The 24,607-nt window shown below is 44.9% G+C and overlaps 1 protein-coding gene across 1 annotated transcript in view; it reads right to left on the minus strand.

Moving 5' to 3' along the window:
• Positions 1–17,508, minus strand: part of H6PD (hexose-6-phosphate dehydrogenase/glucose 1-dehydrogenase) — a 43,507-nt gene extending 25,999 nt beyond the window's left edge. The window contains exons 1-2 of the mRNA XM_074306349.1: positions 17,402–17,508; positions 7,397–7,498 (exon numbers count right to left, since the gene is read on the minus strand). The gene's annotated coding sequence lies outside the window, so the exon portion shown is untranslated. The remainder of the gene's footprint in view (positions 1–7,396; positions 7,499–17,401) is intronic.
• Between the last annotated feature and the right edge of the window lie 7,099 nt (positions 17,509–24,607).

Consider the following 24,607-nt stretch of genomic DNA (forward strand, 5'->3'; position numbering starts at 1 on the left):
AATAAATGCTTCTTGATTGACTCCAAATTAAGCTTCTCAAGGTATATCTCATTCTTAGTGACCTCATGATAACTTTACCCTTTTCAAATCTCTTTGATTTGTTATCCATCTTCATTTTGTGCGATGCAGAGAAGAAGGTTACGGATAGGACAAGGAGGGTAAGGGAAAGACCTCAATAACTGAGGTGAGTGGATGGCCAGGTTCAGGGGTCCAGAGCTGTACCAGACCAGGAAGGGACATTGCAGCTTCTCAAAGCTGGGACCGTTGCCTATTTCACACAGATCTTAAACTAGTAGGAATTTTAGAGGTCATTTACCCACCATCTCACTTTTACAAAGAAGGAAACTGAGGTCTCGAGAAATGACTTATCAGAGTCATACTAAATAAACAGCAAAGTTGGGACTTAAGTCCACATCCACTAACTCCAAATTCCTCCCACTCTCTACTGTACTCTTCCGTCTCCTGAGCAAGGATTCTTCCTGCAATATCCTTGAGAAGTCATTGGAAATGAAATTTTAAAATGGGGCCTCGAAATATAGGACCTCCTTTCTTTCTTTCAGGAGGCTGTGGGCTCTGGATGTGAAATGATGCATATATTGTCTAATTCTGGTCATTCAACATTTATGAAGTACCTACTATGTGCCAGGCACTGTACTAAGTGTAGGGGATAAAGAGAAAGGCAAAAAGTAGTCCCAGCATGCAAGGAGTTCATGGGCTAATGGAAACAACTGTGTATAAAAAAGATATATACAAAATTAATGAGAGATATTCAAGAAAGGGAAGGCACTAACATTAAGGGGGACTGGGAAAAACTTCCTGTAGAAGCTGGAATTTTAGCTGGAAATGGGGAAGAAAAGTATTCCAGGCATGGGGGACTGTGGGTGCAAAGACACAGGGATGGGAGATGGGGGGGGGGGGGGCAGCCAGAGTTGGAGACAGAAGGTCCCACGGACTATCTTGTTCTAGGAACATTAAGAAGGCCCATGTTACTGTATTGAAGAGTATGTGGGGGGGAGTGTTAATTTTGCTGAGTTACCTTTTTTTTTTTTAAAGATAATTAGATTTAAGTGACTTACCCATGATCACACTGTTAGTAAGTATCTGAAGCCAGATCTGAATTCAGGTCCTCCTGGTGCTTTATTCATTGAAACCACCTAGCTGTCTCTGAATTATTCTTTTTCTTTTTATTCCTGAGTTATTCTTTAATATGTGATGTGATCTTGAAACCTTGACTTGAGTTCAAATTCTGTCACCTAAATAATCCTGGGAAAATCACTAAGTTCTCAATCCTTTTAGGCAACTCTCTCTGAGATGATAAGTTGCCCTAGAACAGAGGTTCTCAAACTACGGCCCATGGGCCAGATGCCACCGCTGAGGACGTTTATGCGGCCTGCCGGGTTATGGCAAATGGGCTGAGGGACGGAGACAGAGTGTGAGCTGTAACGTGCTCTCCTGGCAGTTACAATTACTACTCTGTCCTAGACCCACCAGAGTACCTTTGACCACTGTTCTCTGCAGTGTGAACTCTACCCGGCTCGCCTCCTCTGAGGCCTTCAAAGGTCTCTGGCCACAATCTCTTGAATCTATAGCTTAGTAACCGGTAGCGCACTCAAGAACAGCCACGTGTAATCTTAAAAGCCTTTATTATACCTACTCACATAATGCCCTAACTGATGCCCTGACTTGTTGGTTCCCTAGTGAACACCTGGTCAGAAGACCCATGTGTTCACTACCAAAACCCTTACCTCTTTTGGCTATCCATCTTGGCTTGGCCACCCAGGCTGGGGAGCCAGGGTGAAGAGCACGAGGTTAAAGAGAGCGCTTGCTGCCTGCAGTGGGCTTATATAGGGCCTGTGAGGTCACACACACACAGCCAATCAGCGAGAGAGTTACCCATTATGGCCAGGATCCCGCCCAGGGGCAGTCCTAATATCCACAGAAATTACTTCCGGGCCTCAATCTCCCGATGCACTGTGGCACCCATTTAAAGGCCCCTTACAGTGAGCTTTTGTTTTTACTGTAGTCCGGCCCTCCCACAGTCTGAGGGACAGTGAACTTGCCCCTATTTAAAAAGTTTGAGGACCCCTGCCCTAGAAGATGCTACCTTCCTTGGTAGAGTGATTTTTCTCCAGGAGTCCCTGACATCAATGAAATCACAAATCCAATCCCTAGCCCATAAGAGATGCTGGAGGATGCCAAAGACTAAAATTTAAAATGCAGGTGATTATTAACAATAAAGATACATCAATGAAAGGAAAACCCAAGCAGGACCAGCTTTGGCTGGACAGCTCCATTGCTGATGAGCCTCTGGGGACCCCATAGCCCTGAAACTGTAGCACCCAATTTCCTCTCTCCAAGGTACTGGAGTCCTGGCCAAGAACCAGGTCCCTGCAGCCCCCAGTGACCAAGCAGCCTAGGGAATGTGCAGTGAAGTGTACCCTGCGTCTGCCATCTGGCAGAGCTGCTGCTGTTGTTTCTCCTGGCTATTCTGAGAGTGGTTGGGTTTTTTTTTTTTTTTCCTTTCCCCTCTCTGCTTCTCTCCTCACTGACCTTGCAGGTTTTTCCTTCTCTCCAAGACAGAGAGATCTCTAGGGGAGAAAGCTGCAGAGGACCAAGGAATGGGATGCAGGCAGACCTGGCAACCCCATTCGTCTACTGAAGTGGTGGAAAGAAAAGAGAAGGGGATAGAGGAAGAGGCTGGAAGGGCACTGTCACATTGTCCCCTCTGATCCCCCACACTCTCCTTTCCCTTGTTTCTTGAACACTAGCCAAAGATGAAAGAAGAAAAGAGAGGGCTTAAACCTTCTGAAATACAGAGAGGAGCTCAACCCTTGAGTAATAGTATTTAACAAAAAGATCCTAGCCCACAGTAGACACCTAATAAATGCACATCAGTTGGAATTAAATTAACTTGGCGACCTCTAAAGCAGTTCTTAACCATCTTTGTGTCATGGAACCCTTTGACAGTTTGGCTAATATGCTATATGTGGGGCTCTCAGAATAATGTTTAGAAATAATTAAAGGAAATTCCAAATGCCAGACATTACTGAAAATTACTTTTTCCCTACCCAAGTTCAGAAATCCCCTAAAATCTATCCAAGTCTTTCAAGTCTAAATGTTATCATTTTTCTGAGATCAATAAATTATTTTATAAGGGGAAAGGCCTTTTGGTCTGCAAATAACGTTTCACAGTCCTAGAAGATGGTATAGACCAGGGGTTCTCAAACTACAGCCCATGGGCCAGATGCCACCTGCTGAGGACGTTTATGCGGCCCACCAGGTTATGGCAAATGGGCTGAGGGGCCGAGACAGAGTGTGAGCTTTTGTTTTTACTATAGTCTGGCCCTCCAACAGTCTGAGGGACAGTAAACTGGCCTCCTAGTTAAAAAGTCTGAGGACCACTGGTATAGACAGAGCCACACACCTCCCTTCCCTGCCCACCTGCCTACCCCTCAGTGCTTTGTACAAGTGGGGGGGCTGTGTTATGGAACACTGAAGATGATATCAGAATTTTACAAATGTAGGTTAGCTTTGATGAACTAGTTTTTTCCCTTCTTTTTTCCCCCTTTGTTTTAAGAGATGACTCTCTGCGAGACCGAAGATGGAGAGATCAGGGGAGACACATTGGACATTGTTGATGAGCTCAAAACAAAATATAGCAATAAGTTGTGTTGTTTTTTTTCTCCAGGCAATCAGGGTTAAATGATTTGTCCATTACTAATGAATGTCTGAGACTGAGTTTGAACTCATATCCTTTGGACTTCAGGACTGCTCTATCTGTTGTACCACCTAGCTGCTCTTAAAGCTTTATTTTTAACCGACAAAAGGGAAGCCAAGCAAATGGAAGAATCATGAGGTCCTCCAACTATAATAAGTTGGTAAATTAACAAGCATTTATTAATTTAGTATATTTAGTATTATTTAGTATAGGGAAAATAAACTGAGGCACTAAGATTTGCATGAAGTCATATAGCAAGATTAAGGCAGAATCAGGAAAAGAAGGCAGAGAAGTGAGCTCTAGGGTGAGTACTAAGCCAGGGAAACCGGAAGGGAGAGAGCTAATGGGCAAGTGTTTAGGACATTTACAAGCTCTCTGTCACTCAGATCTCTGGTCTAATCCCCTGACACAGTCAAGCTCCCAGGTTCCCTTTCTGAAGCACAGACTTCCCCACCCTTCTGGCCCCACCTGGACAACTACTGGATAGGTGAAGCGGGAGGCATGCTTCGGGCTACAGCTAAATCTCTGAATTTCCAGGCCTTGTACTCACCCTAAAAGAGAAATCATCCCTCATACCCACATACAAAAACCTTTTCAAAGTCTGCCAAGGGAAATGCAACAAAGCAGTGCCCAGGTACTGTGAGGTCTGCCAGTGACCAGAGGGACCATGGGCAAAATCAATGTCTTGATTTGGGTTTTGGTGTCCTTCTATCCAGAATGAAGGGGGCTAGACATAATGATGATCTCTTTGGCAAGGTCTCCCAGCTCTGATCTCCTGTGTTCTAAGGGCCCTCCCAGCTCTGACCTCCTGGGTTCTAAGGGCCCTCCCAGCTCTGACCTCCTGGGTTCTAAGGGCCCTCCCAGCTCTGACCTCCTGGGTTCTAAGGGCCCTCCCAGCCCTGACATCCTGTGTTCTAAGGGCCCTCCCAGCTCTGACCTCCTGGGTTCTAAGGGCCCTCCCAGCCCTGACATCCTGTGTTCTAAGGGCCCTCCCAGCTCTGACCTCCTGGGTTCTAAGGGCCCTCCCAGCCCTGACATCCTGTGTTCTAAGGGCCCTCCCAGCCCTGACAACCTGGGTTCTAAGGACCCTCCCAGCTCTGACATCCTATGTTCTAAGGACCCTCCCATCTCCAACATCCTGTGCTCTAAGGACCCTCCCAGCTCTGAGGTCCCATGATTTCTATGATAAAGCTTTCACTATTCATATTTCAGAAGAACTTTCCCTGTCCAAAAATCCCTTTAAAAATTCCCCTAGTAAAAGGAGTATTTAATCCCCCTCATTACCTACCCAATGGTGAAAAAAAAAAAAAAATCTAAATAAAATCTGGGAAAAGAGGCTGGAAATAAAAGATTATACCAAAGGGATGCTGTAGGTGCACCAGAAATCATGACATAGTCGTGGCTCACTTTACAGAAGCTTCTCTGCCAGAAAGCCTGCAGGTCAGTGGAGACAACTCATCCAAGAGGAATTATTGGGGCATCTCGTTCTGCTATGAAGAAGGGACCCTGGACAAGATACTTCCCATTTCTGAGTATCACTTTCAAGGAGCAACAGAACACTACAGATTTAAGGCTGAAAAGGACTCAGAGGGGATTAATCAATTAACAAGCCAATCAATCAATCACTAAGAGTTTGTTAATCACTTACTACTGATAACTAGGTGCAATGTGCTGCACTGGCCAAAAAAGGCAAAAGATTGCCTTCCCTTAGGGAGCTTACAATCTAATGGAGAAGAACATGGATAGATAGAGTTCAGGGGGTCTAAGGGCTTGGATAGGGAAAAGGTTATTTCATTATTTATATATAGTTGGTTTATATTTCCTTTACAACTGTATATATTTTGGGGTTGTGGTTATTGTTGAGTTGTTTCACTTGTCTCTCACTCTCCATGCCCTCGTTTGGGGTTTTCTTGGCAAAAACTCTGGAGCGGTTTGCCATTTCCTTGCCCAGTTCATTTTACAGATGAAGAAACTGAGGCAAACCGGGTTAAGTGACTTGCTGAGGGTCACTCAGCTAGAAAGTGTCTGAGGCTGGATTTGAACTCAGGAGTCTAAGCTCAATACTCTATCCACTATGGGCCACCTAGCGGCTCTCTATTTTATATACTCTATATTTTCCTTTATACATTTAAAAACTAGATTCTAAAAAGAGATCCATAGGGAACCCAGGGCACAAAACAGTGGTTAAGAAGCTTTGCTCTCAGGATATAATGACATAAATAAAATAATTCCTGCCCTCAGAGAACTTATATCACATAGGGGAAAATGACACAAACACAGATAACTAGATAGATATAGGTAAAAGATAATATAGATATATTATATATATATATATATATATATATATATAAATGTTTATATAATATGGATAGATAAAAGATAATATCGATATAATATAGATAAAAGATAAAAACATATTTAAGGGGAGAGATGTAGGGGGCTGCAGATAGTGGGGGAACGCTGGGGAAGGTATAAGACCCTTCAGCCCAGAGGAAACTGAGACTGGTTGAGACTGACTTCTGTCTGTCCCCAGTTTAAATACCCTATTATAATTACATCATTACAGCATACTGAATAGACTGAACTAGAAAAGGATTACATCCCCATGCTAAGTACTAAGTATACATAAACTAGAGAGCCATCATCTCATCAATCACACTGAGTTAACACCTTGTTGTAAGTATCCTTGTTTCAAGTAGAACACAAGTGGTCCCGTCCTCCATGACTTCTCAGGAAAGATGGGAACACCAAAGGGAACATGGGGAGCCGAACCAGACCTTGTCAGCAGGTTCCCTCTGGGCTGAAGGGGCTTATACCTTACCCAGAATTCCCCCACTCTCTTCAGCCCTCTACAGAGAGACACTAAGAACTTGGGTGGGGAAGGAAAGGAAACAGGAAAGCCCTCAGGAAATGATAGAATTTAAGCTCAGTTTTTACTGAAACTGGGGATTCTGGAGGTAAAGGTGAAAAGGGATGGAAAATAGCCATTATTCCTCAATTAACAGATGAGGAAACTGAAGCCCAAATAGGACTAAGTCTAGAGTCCAGAAACCCAAGTTCAAATGTGACCTCAGACACTTTCTAACTGGATGATCCTGGGCAAGTCATTTCACTTCTGTTTGCCTCAATTTCCTCATCTGTAAAATAAACTAAAAAAGGAAATCATTCCAGTATCTTTGTCCAAATGGAGTTATGACTGAACAACAAATATCCCCAGACACAAAAAGCCCAACAACAGCAACAAAAAATATTAGCTAGTATTATTATTAATTATTATTGCCCAAAGTCATAAAAGGAGTTATATATGAGAATGCTGGACTAGGGGAGGATTCTGCACTCGCTATGTGACCTTGGACAAGCCATTGTAAAGCAACTGAAGAAGAGGATATCTGAGCCTTTTCATCTCTAAATCATAAAATCATTGGCCAAGATCTGGAACAAGCTCAACCCCCTTACTTTTCAGGTAAGAACACCAAAGCTCACTGAGGTTATAAACACAGTGGCATTTGAACCCAGGTCTCAGAATCCTTATCTCTCTAATACAATGATTCATTGTAGTAATAATACAGTTAATAATACAGTTGATTCCTGTTTCTCCAGAGGATCCTGGGAAGTTTCCTCTGCCGCTCTACCTTGGGCTTGAGAAAACCCATCCAAATTTTTGGCAATCAGACTCACCTTTGCAAAAATGAGGACTGCCAGGCTCCCGAAGGATCTGTGGGGGTGCTGGCCCCTCCAGAAGCTCCCGGTGGGGTCCGGCTCTCCTCTCCTCAGCTCTCCCTAGTGAGAAAAGCAGAGGGCAAAAGGTTACCAGAAGTGAAAGTTTTTTTGATCAGCCTTACTGACCAAACAGAAGCCTGGGGCTCAGCCCAGTTAGTTAACAGGGTGGTTTCTGGTAAACTTGGAGGAGGAAACAGATCTCTGACTCCATTCCCAGCATGGGAGGGGCCAAAAGGGGGAGGGTCCCACCTGACCCTCCTCCCAACTCTCCCTCACTGCTCCTTGTACCCTGCCCAAGCAGGGAGGATGCTGGGAGTAGAAGGGAGGGAGGGCCGTTTTCTGTTGAATCCTCATCTGCCCTGGAACTTTTAAAAGTGTGCACAGGAATGAAATACCAAGTGTTTTCTTCCTTTGGGGGAGAAAAAAGATAAACTTTGAGAGAGCAGCATGGGCATGTGGGCTAAGGTCCTGCCTCTGACAAGAATTGCTGGAGCCTCAGTTTCTCATCTATAACAATAGGAGACAGGACTTCTAAACCAGTGATGTCTCTGGTCCAAGTTGCTCTCAGAAGAGGAAGTTCTCTCTGTCAACAAGAGCTTTATTAACAGCCTATGATGTAGGGCAGCGAGGTGGCTCAGTGAGTAGGGCACCAGCCCTGAAGTCAGGAAATCTGATCTCAAATACAGACAAGAGGTCTCTCCTTGTTCTCTGGACAAGTTACTTAACCCCAATTGCCTCAGCAAAGAAAAAAAAGAGAGAGAGACACATTGTTAGAACTTATCATGGCATAATCTTATTGTTGCTGTGTACAATGTTCTCCTGGTCCTGCTCATTTCACTCAGCATCAGTTCCTGTAAGTCTCTCCAGGCCTTTCTGTATTCATCCTGCTGGTCATTTCTTATAGAACAATAATATAGAACAATAACATTCATATACCAGGACTTATTCAGCCATTCTCCAGCTGATGGGCATCCACTCAGTGTCCAGTTTCTGGCCACTCCAAAAAGAGCTGCCACAAACGTTCTTGCACATGTGGGTCCCTTTCCCTTCTTTTTGGGGGTACAGGCCCAGTTAACTCTCCTTTTTCGAATGGAGAAACTGAACACAAGTGAGAATAGCACTTAGTCACCAACATTTATTAAACACTTACTGTGTCAGTAGGCACTTAATAAATGCTTATCGAATGACAGTCCGGGGTACCATGTTTGACAAGTGGCAGAGCCTGGATTAGAACCCAGACCTTGCCCTGTACTCCTCTCCCAAAGGGTCTTCCTGCCTGACCATGCCCCAGCAGTGGAAGTGAACCTGGACTCTCCAACACTATGCCAGCAGAGCCCTAGTTCTAGCCAAGTCCCGCAGACCAGAAAGGCTTTGGGCAAAGGCCTGGCAAGGAGCAGCAAAGCTCTGTCTGGAGACACTGGTCACCGGGAGATTGGATGTGGCCTGATGGAGCTTTTGGCTTCAAAAACTCTGCTGAAGCATCGAAAGGTTCCAGTCTGCGTCAGCGGAGAAAGCCCAAACCATGGCTCTGAAGGCCCCCAAGGACACACTGTACAAAGAGCAATGAAGATGTAGTTTTGCAGGTTGAGAATGGGGATAATTCCCATTTCTTCAGCATTTTAACTTCACATTCTGGATGCTTGCCACACAATAGGTGATTAATAATCTCTTGATGATTCAGTGATTTGCTCTCTTCAAATGAACTGAAATGGAGGGAGATCGAGTGTCCAGGTAATTTTACAGATAAGGAAACTGAAGCTCTTGCTCAGTGAGGTCTAAAGTAGGATCAGCCTTTCATTTCATTTCTATCATCCGCTCAGCTGCCAAATTAATCTGACCATGTCATTCTACTTGAAAATGATCAATGGTTCCTTATAGCTGCAAGGATCAAATATAAAAGTCCTCTGCCTGCCATTTATAGTCCTTGCCACCATGGCTACCAGCTACTTTTCTTGTCTTTGACAGTGTAGAGTATGACTATGTGACCATTAGGCAGCTTGATGGTCCATAGTGGACAGAAGTCAGGAAGATTCATCCTCCTGAGTTCAAATCCAGTAGCTGTGTGACTCTGGACAAGTCACTTAACCCTGTCTACCTCAGTTTCCTCATTTGTAAAATTAATCTGGACAAGGAAATGGTAAACCACATCAGTGGAAACTCAAATGGGGTCACCAAACACCTGGACAACAACACCTGTCCGTTTGCAAGTCACCCTGGGCCACTTACTAACTTTATGCCTCTGAGTCTCAATTTCCTGATCTGTCAATAAGTATCAGAGACAGAATTCAAAACCAGGCCTTAGCTGACTAGAGGTCCAGGGCTTTTTCTCCAGTACACCTACATCAAAAAAGGGAGTCAATCAGACTGGTACGGGGGAAAGACAGAGATGGAATCGTAGGTTATGGATTCAAATCTAACTCTGATTCTTATAATCTCCTGTGACTCTGAGCAAGTCACATGGTCTCTACTGTGTATCAGAAGGCACTTAATAAATGCTTGTCTGACCAAGGTATCCCATCTGGTAAATGACCAAGCCTGGCTTGGAGTTAGTTAAATAAAAGATTGGGATTGGTTATTACCCAAAGTCCCTTCCCATTCTCACTTGATGACAGCCTATCAGATCCTCAGGGGAGGCTCATGAGGAAGCTAAAGAGGACCAGGCCCAAGAATCCCAGGCCTGTGTGCTTCCTCCCATGGTGACCTACAAACAGGAGTAAGAGGGAAGGGGGTAGTGGGGGAGGAGAGTTGTCAGCCATTTCTATTTGGGTAGTGATGATGCAGGACTTGGCCAAATTGCCTTAGACGGAGTCTGTTCGAGTGAGATCCTTTGTCCAAAGGGTCATTTACCCAGAGGCACTGGGCAACATCTGAAAGCAGGGACAGCTCCCTTCCACTGAAAAATGTGTGACCCAAAGCTCCCTAAAATACCCAGGACTCAGCTTACCCCCAAACAAACACTCCTCGACCATGGAGAGGGGAATTTTCTGATGTTAAATATAACCCATCTATTAAAAAAGTCCTAGCACCAGGTCTCCCTCCTTGTTGTCAGCCCCACCCTGGTACATCATGTCCTCAGAACGGCCGGCCTGAATGCCTTCTCCCAGCTCATCATCTTCCCAAAGCTGTCCCGGCTGCTCAGGCCGGATCTGAACAGGAGCCAAACCCTGGATCATCCCCATGCCTACAGACTTCTCCCCTTCCCCTTACACATACTCAAAGGGGAATATTCTAAGCATATTCTGCAAAGTATGCATTTTATTTTTTTATATTTAGTATCTTACTTGTTCTCAAGTTTATGTAAACAAAAACTCTGAACATTCTTTTTTTTTTTTTTTAATTTTGAGTTCCAAATTCTCTCCCTCCTCCTCTCTCCTTGAGAAGGCAAGAACTTTGATATGGGTTATATTTGTGCCATTATCAGCATACAGAGTATACCCCCCCCCCAAATCCCCATATCCTACATCCCTGTTGAGGGACTCTCATCCTTCCAGTCACCCAAGTTCGTCACATTAGGGTCACCCATCTTTGCCTCTTTCCTTTCCTTAAACTCCCATTTCCAAACAGTTGCTTGGAACACTTCCCACCCTCCCCTTCTCCACCTACTGATCTCCTTGACTTCCTTTAAATCCCAACTAAAATGCCACCTTCTCCAGAAAGCCTTTTCCAAAGCTTCTCCATTTCAGTGACTTTCCTCTCTTATCTCATTTATCCTGTCTCTAGCTTGTGTTGCACATTTGTTTGCATGCTGTCTCCTCTGTCAGATGGCATGCTTCTTGAGGCAGGGGCTGGCTTCTGCCCCTTTTTTGTAGACCTAGCATTTAGCACAGTGTTTGGCATATAGTAAGTGCTTATTAAGTATAAGCACTCACATATATAGAAAATAGGGATTTTGTCAAACCTGCCACTACAAATTCTTTTTTTTTTTTTTTTAATTGAGGTGATTCCTGCCTAGGTAGGAAATATGGTCTGAGACCGGATTTGAACTCAGGTCCTCCTGACTTCAGGGCTGTGCTCTATCCACTGGGCCACCTAGTTGCCCCACCACTACAAATTCTTGCCTTTCTCTCTGTCTCTCTGTGTATGTCTGTCTGTCTTTGTCTCTCTAGGCATATCTATCTGTCTCTAAGTTCTGTCTCTGTCTCTCTGTGTGTCAGTCTGTCTCTGTGGATATGTCTGTCTCTGAGTCTGTCTTTGTCTCTCTGTGTATGACTGTCTGTCTCTGTCTCTCTGGGTATGTCTGTCTGTCTCTGTCTCTCTGGGTATGTCTATCTGTCTCTGAGTCTGTCTCTGTTTCTCTGCGTATATCTATCTGTCTCTGAGTCTGTCTCTGTCTCTCTGTGTATGTCTGTCTGTCTCTGTCTCTCTGGGTATATCTGTCTCTGAGTGTCTCTGTCTCTCTGGGTATGTCTATCTGTCTCTGAGTCTGTCTCTGTTTCTCTGGGTATATCTATCTGTCTCTGAGTCTGTCTCTGTCTCTCTGTGTATGTCTGTCTGTCTCTGTCTCTCTGGGTATATCTGTCTCTGAGTGTCTCTGTCTCTCTGGGTATGTCTATCTGTCTCTGAGTCTGTCTCTGTTTCTCTGGGTATATCTATCTGTCTCTGAGTCTGTCTCTGTCTCTCTGTGTATGTCTGTCTGTCTCTGTCTCTCTGGATATATCTGTCTCTGAGTGTCTCTGTCTCTCTGGGTATGTCTATCTGTCTCTGATTCTGTCTCTCTCTCTATGTATGTCTCTGTCTCTCTCCACAAACTTACACACCTGAACCAGGTTGGTTCCTTACCTTTTTCTTGCCTTACCATCATAATTTCCAGCTTTTACCATCCCAGTCTCCCTAATCCAATTCTCTACTCAGCTGCCAAAGTGATATTCCTAAAACATATGACTGACATGTCCCTCCTTTGATCCATATCATCAGCAGCTCCCTATTTCCTTGTGAATGACACAGTCACCAGGCTGGCATTTAAAGTCCTCAGTCACTGGCTCCCATTTGCCTTTCCATTATTTCCCATTCCTCCCCTTCCCTGTTCCCCAGTCTAGTCCAACTGGCCTGTCTCAGAGTCCAGCAGATGGAGGGTGGACCACAGGTATAGAAAGCCACGTACACCTCGATCAATGCTTTGCTTAAACTCCACTTGCTCCTTACAAGATTAGGTTCAATTTGGAGGGGTGGGGAGAATTAGAAATCTTCAGGAAGTGATCTTGGTCTTTAAAGGATAATAGATATTGAATGTCAAACACAAACAACCATAAACTAGCCTGTTTGTTCTGCAAACTCGGTCCTCCCAACCCCACCTTCAAGCTTTAGTAAACTAGCTTTCCCAAGCCTAGAATGCCCTCTTCCATCCCACTCTTCTCCTCCCCTCAGCTTCCTTTTAAAAGCTCAACTGGCCCCCTCCCAAAATGATCTCTTTCAGATTCCCTCCTTTCTCCTCTTCCCCTCAGTTATCAGCTCTCACTATCTCTCCTTAAAATACTTCTTAAAAAATAAATACACACACGTGTGTGTATTTATTTTTCTATCTCTTGGAAACCAAACTGTCATCAAAGAAATATGATATAAAAGAATTTTCCCTATCAACTTTCTTCTCTTAGGTGCATTATTTTTGTCTGTACAGAAGCTCTAAAAATACTTTGTATCTATGCACATCTGGCCCCAGTAGACACCCGAGGACCAAGGCCTCTTTGTCTCTATATACCCCGACCCTCACAGCACCTTGGACTTTTGGCAGGGGGCTGTATCAGGAGCTCCCTCTCCCCAAGCAGAGAAGCATCAGTTCTAGGTTTCAAGTCCTAGGGAGTGGCTCAGGCAGAGACAAGTTAAATAATTCCCCCGTGGTGCTGAGAAGCAGGATTTGAGTCTATAACATATGTCCCGATGTGTCTCTCTCAGCACAGAACAGGTGCTGAACTAACAAATGTTTGCTCCATTGAATTAGAAATATAACAAGCCTGAATCTGTGGAATAAGTTGCGAGTTTGGAGGTGGAAGATGTAAGAAGTGAGCTTCTAACTACTGATGTTAGTCCTTTCCTTCCCTCCCTCAGGATTCTTGATTTAGTCATCTATACAATGAGGGGAAGACTACATGAGCTCAAAAACCCCTTTCAGATTTAAATCTACCCTAAGAGATTCCAACAAGAAGCAACATGGTGGTCCCCAACTGGCGGTTCCCAAACTCCTGCTAAAAATTCAGTGGAATTGTTTTCTTTCTCTCTTTACTTGTGATATTTGTGGAAATATATATAGAAATATAGATATATATGTATATATAGATATAGATATAAATATAGAGAGAGAGAAAGAGAGAGGGGAAAAAAAGCATGTGTTTAACATATATTGGATTATGTGCCATCTAGGGAAGAGGGAGGGGAAAAATTTAGAACACAAGATTCTGTAAGGGTGAATGTTGAAAATTATCCATGCAATAGTTCTACCATTGTATTAACATATATTGGACTACTTGCCAACTAGGGGAGGGCATGGGGTAAGGAGGGAGATTGGAACACAGAGTTTTGCAAGGGCTAATGTGGAAGAATTGTCCACTGTTTTTTGTTTTTGTTTTGTTTTTTGCTGAGGCAGTTGGAGTTAAGGGACTTGCCCAAGGTCACATAGCTAGGAAGTGCGAAGTGTCTGAGGCCAGATTTGAACCTACGTGCTCTATCCACGACGCCACCTACTGCCACTGTTTTGAAAAATAAAAAGCTTTAATAAATAAATGAAATTTATCCATGCATAGATTTTGAAAATACAAAGTTTTCATTTTAAAAAAGAAATATAAAAAATAAAAATTCAGTAGAACTTTAAAGAGTAATTACAGAATATTAGGAATAGTATGGCAGCTAGGGGGTGCCATAGTGCAGAGAGCACCAGAAAGGCATTTTCCTGAGAACAAATCCGAATTCAGACACTAGTGGTGTGACCTTAACCCTCTTTGTCTCAGTTTTCTCATCTATAAAATGAGCTGCAGAAGGAAATGACAAACCAACCCAGGATCTCTGCCAGGAAAACCCCAAATGGGGTCACAAAGAATTAGACGTGAGGGAAATGCCTGAACAAATCTCTGAGGGGGGGCTTTGTTGTTGTTGTTGTTATTGAAAAAAATCGTGCAACCAAAAAATCGGAAACACTAGAATGTCGGCCTTGGGTTCATGGTTAGAGTTCAAATCCTGTCCCAGCCTGGACAAACACGTTAAAATGTGTGACCGTAAATGAATCACGGTGTCCTGACCTACACCTTAAGATTTTAAATTTAATTCAATGTGCACATTCTAGGCCCTGGAAATTGAAAGACAAAAAGAGAGAGTGCCAATAATAGTTTCTGGGATGGCTAGAATATGTCTTCATGGGCAACTATTACAGATGATGCTCTGGGGTGGTCCACCAGACCCATCACCTTCCCCTCCTCCACACACTCAGGAGGAGACCTTAAGCCCTAACTAGTTCTAGGACCTGAGAAGGCCCCGAGCCACAAGGTGGCATCCTTCCATGTGCTAACACTGCAGCTCTCCTCCCCCCCCCCCAACTCTGCAGAGGCATCTGGGCACCCATTCAGTGACTGATGGGGCTCTCGAAGCCGCAGCAGCCTTTACCCTGGTAGAGGACACTTCACCCCCGGCTGACTGCCAGGGGGGCACTTAAAATGGTGGAAAATGGAGCTTCAGCTGCCAACAGCAAAGCAGAAAATTATACGAGCCCTGCCAGGCATTCAATTCAATTAAAGCAATGGATGTTAAACTCCTACCATGTTAAAGAGAGAGAGACAGAGGGAGACAGAGACAGAGAGAGACAGAGAGAAAGAGACAGAGACAAAGATACACAGAGAGACAGAGAGAGAGAGACAGAGGGAGACAGAGAGAGACAGAGAGACAGAGAGTTGCAGAATCGTCGCCATTATCTGTGTAGTGGATATCATATTGTCTGTCTTCTCTATGGGTGAGGGAGAATTTGGAACTTAACATTTTAAAATGAATATTATAAAATAATTAATTAGAATTTTAAAAAATAGCAGTTGCTCATGGAGGCAGCTTGGTACAGGTAAAGGAGGAAGGGTTCTGTTATCAGAAGACCTGGGTTCAAAAACCTGCTACTGACGCCCGTGGGGCCTTGAAAAAGGCCCTGCCGGGTACTCGGTTTCCTCCATCACAAAAAGGAAAGGCTGCTCTAGATCACCACTGGCCCCCGAGGTCGATGATCCAAAGGTCTGCACTGATGGAGTTCCGCGGACCAGAGAACCCCAGGCTGCATACTCACACATGCACGGACAGATGGGCGCGTGGCTATCCATGCTGGGTGCAAGAATTACAGAAATAGACAACACCAGGGAGATGCTAGCCATGGGGGAGGGGGAGAACCCTGAATTCAGAGGGCGGGGCCAAAGGGAAGCTCTGGTATCTAAAGTCTTGGAAAGTTGGTTGACTGAGACTGAGGACCTGGGTTCAAATTCTACCACAGGCAGCTAGGTGACCCCTGAGCCTCCGGCCTCATCTACACGTCATGGCGTCACGTCCCTGACGTCATGGTCCTTGTAGAACGAAAGACAAAACGATCTCTATGACGAAGAGACTGGACTTTATGGCCGCTCCGATTCCTCACAGCCTGGGAAGTGCTTTTTGGAGGGAAGGGCCTGACTTTGAACACTCTACAACCTTGGGGAAGCCAGTAAATCCTTTAGATCCCTCAGGATCACAGATTTCCAGCGGGAAGGGACTTTGAAGGTCGTCTGTTCCAGAACCTTCATTTTGCCCATGAGGAAACTGAGCTGCTTGGAGGTTAAGCGAGTGGCTCCAAGGTCAAGCTAGCACTAAACGGCTTGGCAACGATTTGAATTTGGCTCCACAAAACGTGAGTTCCTCTGTGGCATCAAGGTGGTTTTTGTGTGTGTCGGTATACAGTAGGCGGTCAATAAATGTAGATGCGATTGGATTGGCAGAAGCCCCGGGGCGGCCCCTCGGTCCCCGCCAATGGGAGGCCCGTTTCACCTCCACCGAAGCGCGCTACTCTGCGGCCCAGGTTCGCGCCACAGGAAGGAAGCGAAGCCGGTTGGCAGGAGGCAGCCGGGGGGCAGGACAGGCCGGGTCTCCAGACCTGCCGGGAGCGTTTTAATCCCGGGAGTGCGGAGGCTCGCGTGCCACTGGGAGCCGCCCCCGCCCACCCGAGCAGTCAGCCCATAAATAAAGCCTTCGGCGGGGGAGCGGGCGAGGGGACAGCGGGACGCGGCAGACTGCAGCCCTGCGGCGAGGACCGTCAGCCCGGTGCCAGGCCCGGCGGGTTTCGGGAAATTTCAAAGCTTAAAGCGAAGATTCTGCTGATTCAGTGCGGTGGGGGAGGGGAGAGGTTTCTTCAGTCCCGGGCCCCGGGGGAAAGGGACGGGGGCACGAATGGAGAGCACTGTCCCCGCCGCCCCCCTCTCCACGTGACTGCCCCCTGCTCCCCTCCCCCCTTCAGTTCAGAGCTGAGAGCCTCTCGCGGAGGGTCTCCGACCCCAGCCTGGGCGCACTGACTGACGCGAATTTCACGGAAGGCATCAGAGAACGGCCGGGATGTCCCGGAGAGGGGAGCCCGGCGCTTCCATTTCCAGGATAACGGGACTCGCGGTGCGGAGGCTGGGCCCCGGGCAGCTCTGGAAACGCGCCCCGCCCTCACTCCCGCCGTGCCTGGGGGGGGCTACTCCCCCCCCCCGGGCTCTGAGCCCGCCCCGGGGCGAGGTCGGTCCGAGGACGCCCGCACGCCTGTGGCGCAGTGCGCCAGCTCCTGGGCACAACAGGTGCAGAGTCTCCCGGCGCAATTTCGTTCTGCAAACGCGCGGGGAGGAGGGAAATCGGGAGGGCCACAAGTCAGCGCAGGGCTCCCCCCCCACTTCCTGCCTCCCCCCACACCGCTCCAGGCGCCTCTCCCCCCACAGGATGCGCTCGTCTTCGGGCTCCGCCGCGCAGGAGGAGGCAGCGCTCAGCCCGGACCGTACTCACCCTGGGGGTGCGGAAGCACCGGGGAACCCGGGCCAAGGCGCGCACTGGGGGGCCCGGGCCGGAGGCGGCCGCCGCAGCCGGGAGGGCTGTCCCCGCCCATTCGCGGGCGGCCCCGGAGAAGGGGGCGGGCCCTGCGAGGAAAATCTCTGGTTTGGGGCTCCCTTACCTCTCCTAGTCCGCGCGGGCGGGCGGGCAGGAGCCGGGAGAGGCCGAGAACTCTCCCACCCCCGGCCCCACCCCCTGCCGTGGAGCGAAAAGGCGAGCAGGCCTCCAAGCCGGAGGAACGTGGGTCTGAGCCTCGCCTCGGACAACTTTGTGGCGCCTCATCTCTGCAGTGATTGATCGGCTCTCCCAGCTGGACAAGTCGCACTGTTCTCTAGGTGACATCTCTACCCGCGAGGGCCCTCTAAGGTCACGGCCTTCTGTGTGTCCAGGCCCGTGGGGGAGGGGATGGAGAGCTTTGTCAAATGCAGGAGAATGGGAATCATTCCCCAAATGACAAACGGGCCAAGGAGATGAACACGCAGTTTGAAGATAAAGAAATCTACGCTATCTGTAGTCACATGAAAAGATGCCCTAAATCGTTTCCAAATAGAATTACTTCTCCCCCCTATCCAGTAACCCATCCCTTGTAGAGGTATGATGTTTATATATATATATATATATATATATATATATATATATATATATATATATATATATATATATATATATATATTCCTAATTGTGTACCAAACATTTAAAGAACAATTAATGCCATACTATATAAACTGTATGGAAAAATAGGTGAAGGAGTCTTACCAAATGCCTTTTATGACACAAATATGGAGCTGATCCCTAAACCAGAAAGAGCCAAAATAGAGAGGGAAAAAATTGTAAAGCAATTTCCCTAATGAATATTATTGCAAAAATCAAAATTAAATACTAGCGAGGAGATTACAATAAAATATCACCAGGATTACGCACTATGACTACGTGGGGTTTATGCCAGGAATGCAGGACTGCTTCAATAGTAGGAACACTATCAGCATAATCGGCCACATCAGTAACAAAACCATCAGTAATCTGATTATCTCAATAGATGTAGAAAAAGCTTTTGACAAAGTACGGCTCCCATTCCTATTAAAAACACTGGAGAGCGGAGGAATCAATAGCATTTTCCTTAACATAATAGCAGTATCTATTTAAAATCATCAATAAGGACTCATCAATAAAGATTTCCTGCAGTGAAAATCAGCTAGAAGCCTTCCCAATTATAAGATCAGAGTGAAACACAGATGCCCATTATCCCCACTATTTTTTAATATCGTACTAGAATTGCTAGCTGTAGCAACAAGAGAAGAAAAAGAAATTGAAGGAATTAGAATAGGCAATGAGGAGACAAAACTATCACTCTCTAGAGATGTGAGATGATGGCATACTTAGAGAATCCACCAAAAAGCTATTTGAAATAATTAACAAGCTTAACAAAGTTGTAGGATATAAAGTAAACGCACAATAATCATCAGCATTTCTGTATATTACCAACAAAGCCCGGAGACAATAGATAGAAAAAGAAATTCCAGTCGAAAGAATTGTAGATGGTTTAAAATACTTCGGAGTCTATTTGCCAAGATAAACCAGGACCTATGATAAAATATTTCTCACACAAATAAAGTCAAATCTAAACAACGGGAAAAATTAATTGTTCATGGATGGGCTGAACCAATTTACTAAAAATTACAATTCTACTTAAATTAATCTACTTATTCAATGCTATGCCAATCAAATTACCAAAAGAAATTATTTTATAGAGCTAAAAATAAAACACCTGGAAGAACAAAAGGTCAAAACTATCAAAGGAATTAATCAAAAAAATGTGAAGGAATGGGGCCAACTGTGCCAGAAAAAAAAACCAATAATTTCTGGGAGGGGATGTAGAAAACTGGGATGCTAATGTATTTGTTGGTGAAGTCATGAAGTGACCCAACCATTTTGAAGAGTACTTGGGAGCTATATTCAAAGGGCAAGTGAACTCTGCATAGCAAGACCATAACTGTATCCCCAAGAAATTACCAAAAAAGAGGGGGAGACCTATATGTACAAAACTATTTATAGCATCTCTCTCTTTTTAAAAATTTTTATTAAAGCCTTTTATTTTCAAATTTTGTGTTCCAAATTTCCCCCCCTTCCTCCTCCCCTCCTCCCCTAGATGGCAAGTAATGCAATATATGTTAAACATGTTAAAATATGTCAAATCCAATATATACATACATAGTTATACCATAATCTTGTATAGCATCTCTTTGTGTGGCAACTAAGAATTGGATATTGAGGGAATTCTATCAGTTGGGGAATGATTGAACAAGTTATGGTATATGATTTTTATAGCATACTACTGTGCCATAAGAAATGACGAGCAGGCTGATTTCAGAAAAGCCTGGAAAGACTTTCATGAACTGATGCAGAGTGAAATGAGCAGGACCAGGAGAACATTGTACAATAATAGCAATAATGTATATGAGGAACGGTGAATGACTTAGCTATTCTCAGCCACACAGTGATTCAAGACTATCCCAAAGGATTCATGATAAAAAATGCTATCCGCCTCCAGAGAAAGATCTGATGATATTTAAATACAGAACAAGTCATACTATTTTTCACTTTCCTTCTTTCTTTTTTTTTTTTTTAGTTTGAGTTTTCTTCTACAAAATGACTAATATGTAAATATGTTCTATTGTACATGTATAACCATATGATTGTTTACTGGCTTAGGGAATAGGGAGGGAAGGAGAATAAGGACAGAATTTGGACTTCAAAATTTAAAAAAAAAAAAAAAAGCCTTCAAATTATTTCCACATTTAATTGGGGGGAGGAATAAAATATTTTTTAAAAAATATTAAATAAGAGGAAACTAAGTGGTACTGTATCTTTGAGGATCATTTTATTAGCTGTGTGGAAGGTGGCTTGGAGAAAGTAGAAACTTGAAGGAGAGAAAATAATTAGGAGATTTGCAATTGGCAGGATAAAAGATAAGGGTGTGAAATAGTGGAAAGAAAGGACCATTTTCCAGAGAGGTCAAGTACCCACTCTTTTCTCTGCTTGGACTTAGTGACTTCAAAGTTGGCAAAAGGGAGTCAGATGCGTGATATAGAGGAAAGCACATTGGACTGCAGGTCAGGAGACTTGGGTTTAATCCCTGCCTCTGCTACTAACTCACTATGTGACTGGCCAGGGCATAGGTCTCCTCTGGGCCCATTTCCTGAAAAATGAAATTATTTGGGAATAAAGTTTTATTTAATAAATAAATGAAGTCATGGACACCTAGGTGAACCAATGGCCCTGGAGTGGGGAAAATCTGAGTGTAAATCCAACCTCGGAGGCTTATTGTGTGATCCTGGGCAAGTCACTTAACTCCATTGCCTGAAAAATAAACAAAGAAAGATCCAGTGCATATTCATAAAATCAATTAATCAATCAATAAAGTATATTCTGAATTAATGAGATTCATTTATAGGCTTTTCCCTAAAGTGCCAGATACTAACCTCAAACTAGGCCTTTTTTTTGTATTTAAAATTGTTAGAGCCAAAAAACACAACAAAACAAAAAAATCCTAAGAGGTCATTGAGTCTAATTTCCAAGTAAACTCAGGTGTAGGGGGTTGAAATTTGCTCAAATGCTTTGTCAGAATCCGAACCTGGGTCCTCTGATTTCAGATGATGAAAAGTTCTTTCCCTGGTTCCATGATGTCCTTTATATGGTCCACGTAGAGAAAAATTCCCTAACATTTAAATTTGCTGAAGAGTAGAATGGGCTGCCCCAAGAGATAGTGAGCTCCCCATTACCAGATGTATACAAGTAGAAGCTGTACTGTCCATTTGCTCGGGACGATGAACTTTCCCAGGTTCAAGTTCAATAACATGGCCTTCAGATTCACCCCAGCTCTGAGACTACTACTTGAAGCCAATGAGAATCTACCCTTGCCTTAAAATTCTGGCCTCCTCCCATGGCCTTCCCACAAGTCCTGAGTGAAGATGGGATAGCTGGAGGCTTTCCCTGCCCTCCCCACTTGAAGGAGGCAAAAGGGAAGGGAACAGAAGGTGGGGGTTAGGAGTCCAAGAAAATCAGCAGTTTTAGCCAAGAGGGGGGGATGAAGTCACCTCTTCCACGCTTGCTCCCTTCCCTGTGCTCACCTCCTGCCTGCTTCTCTCACCAAGGGCTGTTACCAGCCAGGAGATTAAGCAAGGGGTTTCCAGGAAGGCTCTGATCCCTGGAGCTGCTGGTACCAGGCTGATTTGCCCCCTACACACACACACACACACACACACACACACACACACACACACACACAATCACACATAACACACACACACACTCTCACACAAACACACACACAGAGGCAACAGGGACGGCAGAGGGGTCTCCCACATGGGATGTTCCCTTCTGAGAAATTACTCAGGACCGAGTTGAGCAGGTGCCCCATAACTGGACAAATATGTCATGGGACTCATTTGCCAGCCGCACCCTCAGATTGGAGCAGGAGAGCTGGTAGGAGATTGAAAGGGGGGGAGGAGAGTCAGGCTACGGGCAGCCAAGGACTCTGAATTCTGGGAGCCTTCTCGGATTTCCTAACACCGCCCCCCAGGAGGTCTTTCTGTCCACACACAGCTCCTGCAGCCACAGCCAAGGGAGGGCCTGGAGCAGGGGTCAGGTGGATGGGGCAGGCCAGCCTGAGTGTTCCTGGATGCCAAGCTGAATGTCAGTCCTGGCTGGCAGAGGTCATAAGCCCTCTCTTCTCTCTCTCTGCAGGGCTCAGCAGAACCCAGGGCTACTTTCATTAGAGCCTTAATTGGCTATGATTAAAAATAAATAAAGGAAATTCTCTTAGCCAAAAGACAGCCAGCATTAATGCTGTAGAATGAAGAAGACCCGAGGGTCCTAAAGGTTCTGTGGGAGGAAACTAAGCTTTAATTAGTTCTACCAAAGCAGAGCTTGGAAACTCCTCCATTTGGCATTTAAATCTCGGGGCAACCTCTGACCATCATCCCCTCCAGGGACCATTTCTCCTAATCAGTCTCTTAGATTGGGTTCTTTCAGGCATGAGGATCTGAAGGAACTGAGAAGGTTTTCCCTGGAGAATAGAAGACTCCGAAGGGCCATCATAAAGAAGACATTGCTCCATTGGGTTCCAGAGGGTGGAACTAGGAGCAATGGAGGATGCTCAAAGAGGGAAATTGAGGTTTCACTTCAGGAAAAACTTCCAAATGACCACTGTCTCAACTAGAATGGGCTGCCCCAGGAAGTGATGGATGGCTTCCCCCTTATGGGAGGTCTTCAAAGAAAGATCCGGTGCATATTCATAAAGTATGTTATCATGGGGATTCCTTTTCCAGCATCCATTAAATGAAAGAGCTCCTGAAGGTCCTTTTAAGTCAACATTCTGGGATTCTGTGAAAAAGCAATGGTGGCGTCTGGTCCATTGGGTTCTGGGTGGGAGAAGGGGTGGGCTCACATAGGGATCCTGGGAAGTTGTCTTTTGAATATGACAGACCATGCCACAGGATTGGGGGAGGGCCATGAGGTATGAGGATGGCAAACTGGAAAACCCCTTGGAAATAAAAAATGCCCCCTCTAAATTTTGGAAATCTGGGTCAGAGCCTCAGTTACCCCAGCCCAGTTCTAGTCTGAAAAGGCACATTATCAAGTTCATCCGAGGGCAATGAAATTTTCAACCACAGCAATTCGTGAGGACCCTCTGCTCAGTCATGGAGAGAGTCATCATTTGCATCAGGGCAGGAAATACCCACCCACATTGATGAAATTACTCATCATTGAAAGATAAATAAAAGAAACTCATGCCTCAACAGTTTTTTTCAGGAGTAAGGAAGTCCCATGAAATGAAACTAGGTCTTCTTCTTAAAATAATCTACATAGTGCTTAAAATAGTTTGGAGGCACTGGAAAGAGCTGGTTATGGAGTCAGAGGATCTGAGTTCAAATTCTACCTTTGCCACTATTTGTGTGCTTTTAGACAAAGCCCTTAGGGTTCAGACTCTGTAAATCCCAAAGTTCCAATGGAAGCCTAGCATCCTGATTCCCCCAACATGGCAGCTTGGCCCAGGTTCTGTTTTTATCTCACTGAATCTCTTTCTTCCTCCTGTTCAACTAGGATTTCCTCCTTATCTCTGTGCTCATCTCAGACTCATGGCTGACTTCTGGACTAGCTCCGATTTCCTTTCCTGGTTCCATCTGAAATTTGAATGTGACACTGCCATTGAGGAAACCAGGGGATTCAGACTGCCCTGAGATCAGTCTGTATGAGGAGCCACAGAAATCCCCAATCTGCCCCTATTTACCTGAATGAACTTGGCTAAGACACTAATTGAATTAGCATTATGCTCCCTGGCTGTGAGGATTTCCCAAAGTTCTAGCACAGGTCATCTCATTTCTCTTTATCTCTTTTTTACTCTCTCTCTCTTGCCCCACTCTTCCCCCACCTCCTCTTTTCCCTTTCCTCTCCTTTCTTTTCTTTTTTTTCTTTTCTTTTTCTTCCTTTGTTTTTCTTTTTTCTTTCTTTCTTCCCTCCTTTCTTTCTTTCTTTCTTTCTTGTTTCTTTCTTTCCTTTCTTCTTGTTCATATTTTTCTTCTTCTTCTTCTTCTTCTTCTTCTTCTTCTTCTTCTTCTTCTTCTTCTTCTTCTTCTTCTTCTTCTTCTTCTTCTTCTTCTTCTTCTTCTTCCTATTCTTTTTTCTTCTTCTCCTCCTTCTCTTCCTCTCTCTCAATCTCAGTCCTCTCCTTTCTCTTTTCTTTCTTTCTCCTTCTCTATGTCCCTCTCTCCTTTCATTTTTCTTTTCTTTCCTTCATTCTTTCTTTCCTCATTTCCTTCCTTCCTTCTTTCTTTCTTTGTTTCTTTCTTCCTTCCTTTCTTTCCTTTCTTTCTTTTCCTCTCTTTCTCTCTCTTCTCTCTCTGTTCTTGTCTGTCTCTCCTCTGTTTCTCTTCTCCTTTCTCTTTTCTCTCTCTTTCTCTTTGTGTATATGTTTCTTCTCTCTCTCCTTCTATCTTCCTCTGCTTCTCTCTGCCTCTCTTTTCTGTGTCTCTGTAACTTCATTAGTTCCCATGAGGTTAACTATCATCTCTATGCAGATATCTCACACACACACACACACACACACACACACACACACACACACACACTGCCCCAAGTTTCAGTCCTGGCTCCTTTCCCATA

Source organism: Sminthopsis crassicaudata, chromosome 3 (genome assembly GCF_048593235.1).
Source record: "Sminthopsis crassicaudata isolate SCR6 chromosome 3, ASM4859323v1, whole genome shotgun sequence".
Lineage (NCBI taxonomy): Eukaryota > Metazoa > Chordata > Mammalia > Dasyuromorphia > Dasyuridae > Sminthopsis > Sminthopsis crassicaudata.